This window comes from Triticum aestivum, chromosome 3B (assembly GCF_018294505.1).
Source record: "Triticum aestivum cultivar Chinese Spring chromosome 3B, IWGSC CS RefSeq v2.1, whole genome shotgun sequence".
Lineage (NCBI taxonomy): Eukaryota > Viridiplantae > Streptophyta > Magnoliopsida > Poales > Poaceae > Triticum > Triticum aestivum.
In genome coordinates this window covers 544,516,686-544,523,471 of record NC_057801.1, presented here as the reverse complement: position 1 = coordinate 544,523,471, position 6,786 = coordinate 544,516,686, and the positions used below count along the sequence as shown (strand labels likewise).

The following is a 6,786-nucleotide window of genomic DNA, read 5'->3' as shown; positions in this document are numbered from 1 at the left end:
AGTCGCCGCCACCGTCCACCTCTCTCAGTGCGCCACCGCCGGCCCCCTCCACCAGCGCGTCACCGAGCGCCCCCTGCACGACACAACTCCGTCTACACCATGTCTTGGAGATGCTCCAACAGCTCCTCGTCCTCCCTCCAGGTATGCATGAGCTTCAGTTCATCGAGAGGTTCCCTGGAGGTTCACCATTTTATGTTTTTTTCAATTCATCTTAAAAAAGCATAAAAAAAATATGTCTCATTTTTGTCATTCACACAAGTTCAGGTATATCTGCTGCACAAGTTCAAAAATCTGAAGAAACAAAGCTCAAACAGAGTTACCAAGTTCAAAAGTTGTTTCCTTCATAAATTAATTGTTTTTGGTTGATTCGTTGTTATGGACAGTACAAATGCACATTTTTCTATAGTACATGTGTGTATTGTGATTTTAATTGTGAGTTGGAGTTCAGAAATAAGATAACAAAAAGGTACATAAAAGAACCCAAAAGCATTCGGTACTTCTTGAAACCTAAAGTTCAGTTCAACATGTTTTTTATCATCAGCTTGTTAAGAACCCCACAAATGGTTCAGTTCAACATGTTTTTTATCATCAGCTTGTTAAGAACCCCACAAATGGTTCAATGTGTGTGTTCAAAAAGATAGCTGACTATATATAAAAAATCAGTAGCTCGGCAAAAAGGAGTTCATATCAGTTTCAGACTTGAGAGGCCTTGTAAAATCACCAGTATTTGAACCTTTAACCTATCATTATATTGCTCACTCCCCTATATGTAGGTGCTTGTCCAGCAGGCTATAGAAGGCTATATATAAATACTGTTTTTGATGTCTTGTAGTGCATAGAAGGCTTAAAAAATCATGTTTCTCTAGTTGAAATTTTTGATGTTATGTAGGTGCTTGTTAGGACTTGGGCACGAGCTCGTCCAACAGGGGTGCTAGCAACCGTCCAAGTGGAGCGTTGAAAACAGTACGAGTAGAATCACGGGTCGCGGCCACCAACTTCACCAAGTGCTGCACATCCGTCCAAGTCGAGCACACACACAGGGAGAACACCAGCGCCTTTGCTTTGCACATTGCTTGGTAATGCATAATTGCTGATGGATGCAACAAGTGTTTTATTACTTTGATCTTCTACAAGACTCAATTTTGTCTCAGTTTTCGTGGATGCTAGCCGGCAAGTGACATAATTTTGGTTGCCATTTCTCTATTTAGCAGATTCCATCCGCACAAAAAATGCTACTACAAATTCTTCTATGTAAAATATGAATAAGGTTCAATTCACAAAAACATGTGGAAGTTCGCTTGGGAAATTCTGCAGTCTATTTGATTATGTCAGGATGTACAGAATGACGACTCTTTATTGTGTGCCTTCAGCACAATTTAAAATTACTCATTGACCGTATGTCTAATCGGTTTTTCTTTGTTTACAGAAAAATTAATATGTGAGGATTATCTCAGGTTTCTTTTTGAACATGTAGCGTTACTGTACATGAACTTTTACATTACCTTGTTATCAATTTATGTGTATGTGTGTTGGTAACCACTACTACTAGCTACTAGTTACCGATCTGAACTATTGATCATGCATCAACTCTCTCGCTATGTGATGTTCTTGCTCCCTCTCTCGTAGCTACAACATGGTCACAGGCTAGCTGATGGATCCAAAAAATGATTATGGATAATTGTTGATCTGGTCTCTAGTTTCGATGAGCTGATGGGTAGATTCTCTCTCTCTCATGCTCTCTCTCTCTCCTCATCCTTTGTAGTTTGTGTGAACTGATAGTTTAGACTTGATGAAATCCGTTGTCTGTAGTTTGTGTGTACTGATAGTTGAGACTATGAATTCCATGCTTTGTAGTTTGTATGAACTGATAGTTAAGACTCGATGAACTCCATGCTTTGTAGTTTGTGTGAACTGATAGTTGAGACCTCAAAGAGTTGTCCATCTCGACTCGGTGAACTCATAGCTGATAGTTTTGTGAAGTGAAAAATTCTTTTTCAAGTTCTTGTGGTATTTTATACTTTGTGAGCAGATAGCTGATACTTTGAGATGGATGTATTATCAGGCGTGAAAATGATGTCAAATATGTGCAGTTTAATGGATGAGTGTTATCTAGATCCTTTTAATCTGAAGGTAGTTGCACCACTAAGGAAAATGAAAAAAACCAGTATTTTCTATAGACAAGAAATGGGCATTTGGCTCAGTAATCGTCCATTACCAGAGGTATTGTCGCTTGACCATTTTCCAGAACTAGTTTCAATTCGTGGAGTACCGGCACTTGCAAAATCAAAGAGGCTGACCATATCAAAGTGCCCAAAGTTGAAGCAAAGGAGATGAGATGCTACAAAAAAGGTACACATGCTAACAGTAGTTTTACCTTCCAGCCTTTACTCCGCTCTTGTTTGAAGTTTCTGAAAGCAAACCATTAACTTGAAACTCCCCACCTCTCCAACGGGTCTAGTCATAGCTGTAGGCAGCAAAGGATAAAAAATGCATGGATTAATTGGAACAAATCACACATAGGCTATGGGCTACGGATCACACACATATATTCGCAAAATGTGCTATAGATTAGATCGATTGATACCTCCTAGTGTAGTATTTCTGTAACTGTATTTGGTCTGCACTTATAGGATTTAGGGAAGTAGTGCAAAAATGGCTTGCATTTAGTTATAGAGGTAGTATATGATAAACAACATCAGTTCTCATATAAGAATAAAAAAGTGTCTTAAGTCCGATGAATATAGGTAGTGTAGTATCTGTTACTAATTTAGTGTGATGAACCATCGCCACCAAATAATTAGTGGAATGACCAACCTCCGTGAGGCAAACGTCCCCGCCTCCCACCTCCGGCAATGCGCCATGCCCTTTCCTCCCACCTCCGGCGGCGGACCATGGATCTGCCTCCGCAGGGGCGGCCACCAGTGGGAAAGCGGAGCATCGGCAACAACCACCTCTGGCCTCCTGCTCCTCCCAGCAGCGCGGAGACCACCTCTGTCGCCCTGAGTTCCCAGCTGCATGCATTCAGGAGCAAGAAAAATGAGAGGTTAATTGTCCGTCCACACTGCCTCTCCTTCCAACTCCACACTAGTTTTATCACAAAAAGCAGAGGATGTCTATTTTATTTCCTGAAACACAAAGTAGGTGTTCTCAGTTCAGTCCGTGAGCTATCTCAAGATCTTGGAAAACATATAAAACAGTACTGTGTTTGTGCAAAAATTTCAGATTGTTTTCTAATTATACAGCAGTTTACTATATGGTAGAATTGTAGTTGTTCAGTAAATAGGTTCACTACCCCACCCGCCACCGTCGCTCCTCCGGTCCGGCAAGACCAGCACTGCCCTCGACTCTGCAACACATCTTCGCTCCCATCGCATCTTAGGTCGGCGCCACAGGCCTCCCTCCTTCTGTCGTTCCTCCTAGCCCCCTCATCTCTTCGAGGTGCTCCGCTTGCTGCCTTGTACTTGACCTTCCCACTCCTCCACACCTGCACTGCCGCTCCCTCCCGCTGTCCTCACCCACAAGCTAGTCAACTGGAAGATCTACATGTCATCAGTCCAACTTCTTACCCCGCCGCCGGTCACTCAAAATGTGAGTTGCAGTACTACTTGAGCTCGATGAGAGGGTGATAAATTTAAGAAGAATCAGGGTCGTATGTGTGATGTGTCATTGATCTTTCTCTGAACAATGCTTTCTCTGCCATGGACCGATGGCTTCTCTATAGATAAGGGCATATGACACTTTGTTCTCTGAAGGGGCTTATTGATATGCCAATGAGAACATGTACATTTTTCTGCAGGTTTTCTTGTTGATTTATAAGGGATACCAGAAGTTCTTTTTTACAGAAGTTGAACTACATGATATGAAGTTTGATGGATGTGGAGGTTCTTTTGACCTTGAAATTTATATGAGTTCAGGTTTTACTTGATTTTCAGTTCAAAAATTGCATTCTTTTTCAGTAAATCAACTCTAAAATGCAGAACATCAAGGAAATCTTGAAAATTATATGTGCACTCTATGTCTTTTTCTTATGCTTACAAGTATTCTGCACTCATACTGTTATGCATAAGTTCAGGTCGCATGTGGAGTTTCAGATATATGCAATTGAATTAGAGCACCATGCTCTCACCCATGTAATTTGCAGGGAAAACATAATAAGTTCTAAGAACATAAATAAAGAAGTTCATATTTTGAAACAAATGAAGTATTTGGGAACTAAAATGAAGTATTTCAAAGTACAGAACTTCTATTTAGGTTTCTTTTGTGTACTTCTAATGTCACTGTGCATGAACTTGTTGTTATTTTTACATGTTTTACATGATTATTATGGTCATTTCGACCTTCACAAATTTCATTTTCTTTTTTCCGTTCATCTTACAGGTTGAAGGAGCTCCCTTCAGTTCATTGGATGCAACAAAATAATCTTCAGAAGTTACAGGGACCGACTAACGACACTCCTTCTCTTTTCTGTTTTCAAACATTTCTAGCACTAAAGTTGGATGCTAATTAACTTTGTCAACAATCAAGAATTCAAACTACTGAAGACATATTTGGCCGAAGATATATATTGGCACCATGATTTCTAAAATACTGATGTTGGAGCTCTTGTAGTATTTCATTTCTTAGGTTGCTTCGTTCAGAAAAATGCAGCTTGTGTCTTCATTGCACCGATTTTTTTAGAAATGCTGGAGACTTTGTTTTTAGTAGAGTAGTGGATACAACTACCTAGTAGAATACTACAGGCAAGCAGGGACGTTCGATGCTACTGGATTGTGGACAGGGGAGTTAAATTAAGCCCCTCACTTTGTTTCTACAAATCAGGGAGCACTAAGTGTAGAAGTTCACTATGTATTTATATCATCAGTTTGTTAACAAATCAAAGAAAAAGTTTTTGTGCGTGTGATTATTCCTGTGAGCACCAATGTACTTAAATGTTTACTTTGTGCTTCTGTGTATGTTTTTGGACAGTACAAATACATCGTCATACTATGTACTTACGCGGTCGGGGTCGAGGACCTCCTGCTCAACAGTACAACTTAACTTCTTGTTTTGTGGGCGGTCGCTCAAGGAGCTGTGCTCAACAGTACAACTTCTTGTTTTGTGGCCGGTCACTTAAGGAGCTGAATTCAAAATGAGAGAAGTCTAGAATATCGTCACAAAACATGCTCAGTATGTGAAAACACACTCAGTACAAAACTATACATACATCAGTTCAAGTACTCTTTTTCTCCAACATATATTCGTCCATTCTAGAAAAAACATGGTAGAATTAAAAATATTGATTAGTACAAGTTAAAAATGGTGGTGCGTTCATAATAAAAGAAATGACAGAAATTTAACTTGTAAAAGTTCAAGCAAAAAAGAAACCCCATGCAATTCAAATGATAAAAGTACAAGTTGTAAAATAAGAGAAGTCTAGAACATCATTGTAAAAAAAGTTTAGTTTTAAAAAGAATAAAAAAATATTTTCTTTTTGAAAAAAATATCATTCTGTTCGATGATATAAACCATGCAAGTACAGGGGCGACGATACAATAAACCATTGAAAATTACGAGCAAAACAGAGCAAAATCTAGTTAGTGAAAAGACGCTTAGTACAAACCCATGCAAGCATCAGTACAAGTACCCTTTTTCGGAATCATTCAAAATTACTCTACAAAAAATAGCTCAGTACAAATATACGCATTTACAGTACGACTACTCTGTTTTTCACACGAGAAAACAGCAGGATCCGTCATGTCGTATTCAAAATTACTCTTAAACGGTTGTGAAGTAGAGAAAACGTTCAACATGACTAAGTTTCGCATTTTCGATAGCTATCCAACGGTATATTATTTGCTATATTTCGAAAAACTTTTTAAAAAAATCGCATTCAAAATCAAATTTGACCGTATTCGAATTCGTTTTTAAACTGTAAGGAATTAGAAAAACATTTCTATACGAGAAAGTTGTGCATTTTCCATAGCTTTCCAACGCCGTATCATTTGCGTCAATCCGACAAACCATTTGCAAAAAATCGTGAAAATATGTTTCGCCCTGAACTTCACCGTTTTTCAAATTGCTTTTAAATCATATAGAATTAGAGAAAACAATACATATATGGAAGATGCGGATTTTCACCAGCTTTCCAACGCCATCTTATTTCTTCAATTCCGACAAACTGTTTGAAAATTGAGTCCAAAATACGATTCACGTTTTTGGTTTTGAAAAAAACGGGTTTTTCACAACTGCTCTGAAACCATAATGATTTTACAAAAACGTTCAATATACTTGAAATATGCTTGTCAAGAGCTTTCCAACGATATATTACACGCCCCGTTCTGACAAAAAACTTACAAAAAGTTTTTGAACTAAAGAAGACGACCTGTTAAGCACAACTGAAAGCATCAGTTCAACCGCTTCGAAAATATCAGTACAGCCACCTGAAACCGTCAGTTCAAAAAGGGTAACCGAATAATGTTCTGTTACACGTAACATAATAGCCCAGATGTGTATATATATATATATATATATATATATATATATATATATATATATATATATATATATATATAGGAAAAATCCATCCTACCACCTGGTGATAGTTACCCCACATGTCTCATATACTACAATGTGATACTATATATACTATTTTATCATTTTAAATATGTTCATATATTATATCTAAAATATTTCAAAGCAAGATACATGAAAAAATTGCATACGAGCCTATAGTTTTTGTTATATTTGTGAAATACGTACATATTTGTACGTAAAAAAGAGCATACTCAAAAAATGGTACATACTGCC

At 38.0% G+C, this 6,786-nt stretch overlaps 1 long non-coding RNA gene across 1 annotated transcript; it reads left to right on the top strand.

Annotated features, from left to right (window-relative positions):
* Positions 1-13: 13 nt before the first annotated feature.
* On the top strand, positions 14-4,903 carry LOC123065678 (uncharacterized). Its single transcript, XR_006431110.1, has 2 exons — positions 14-141; positions 890-4,903. It is a non-coding gene; the product is annotated as an uncharacterized lncRNA (long non-coding RNA).
* Positions 4,904-6,786: the final 1,883 nt, after the last annotated feature.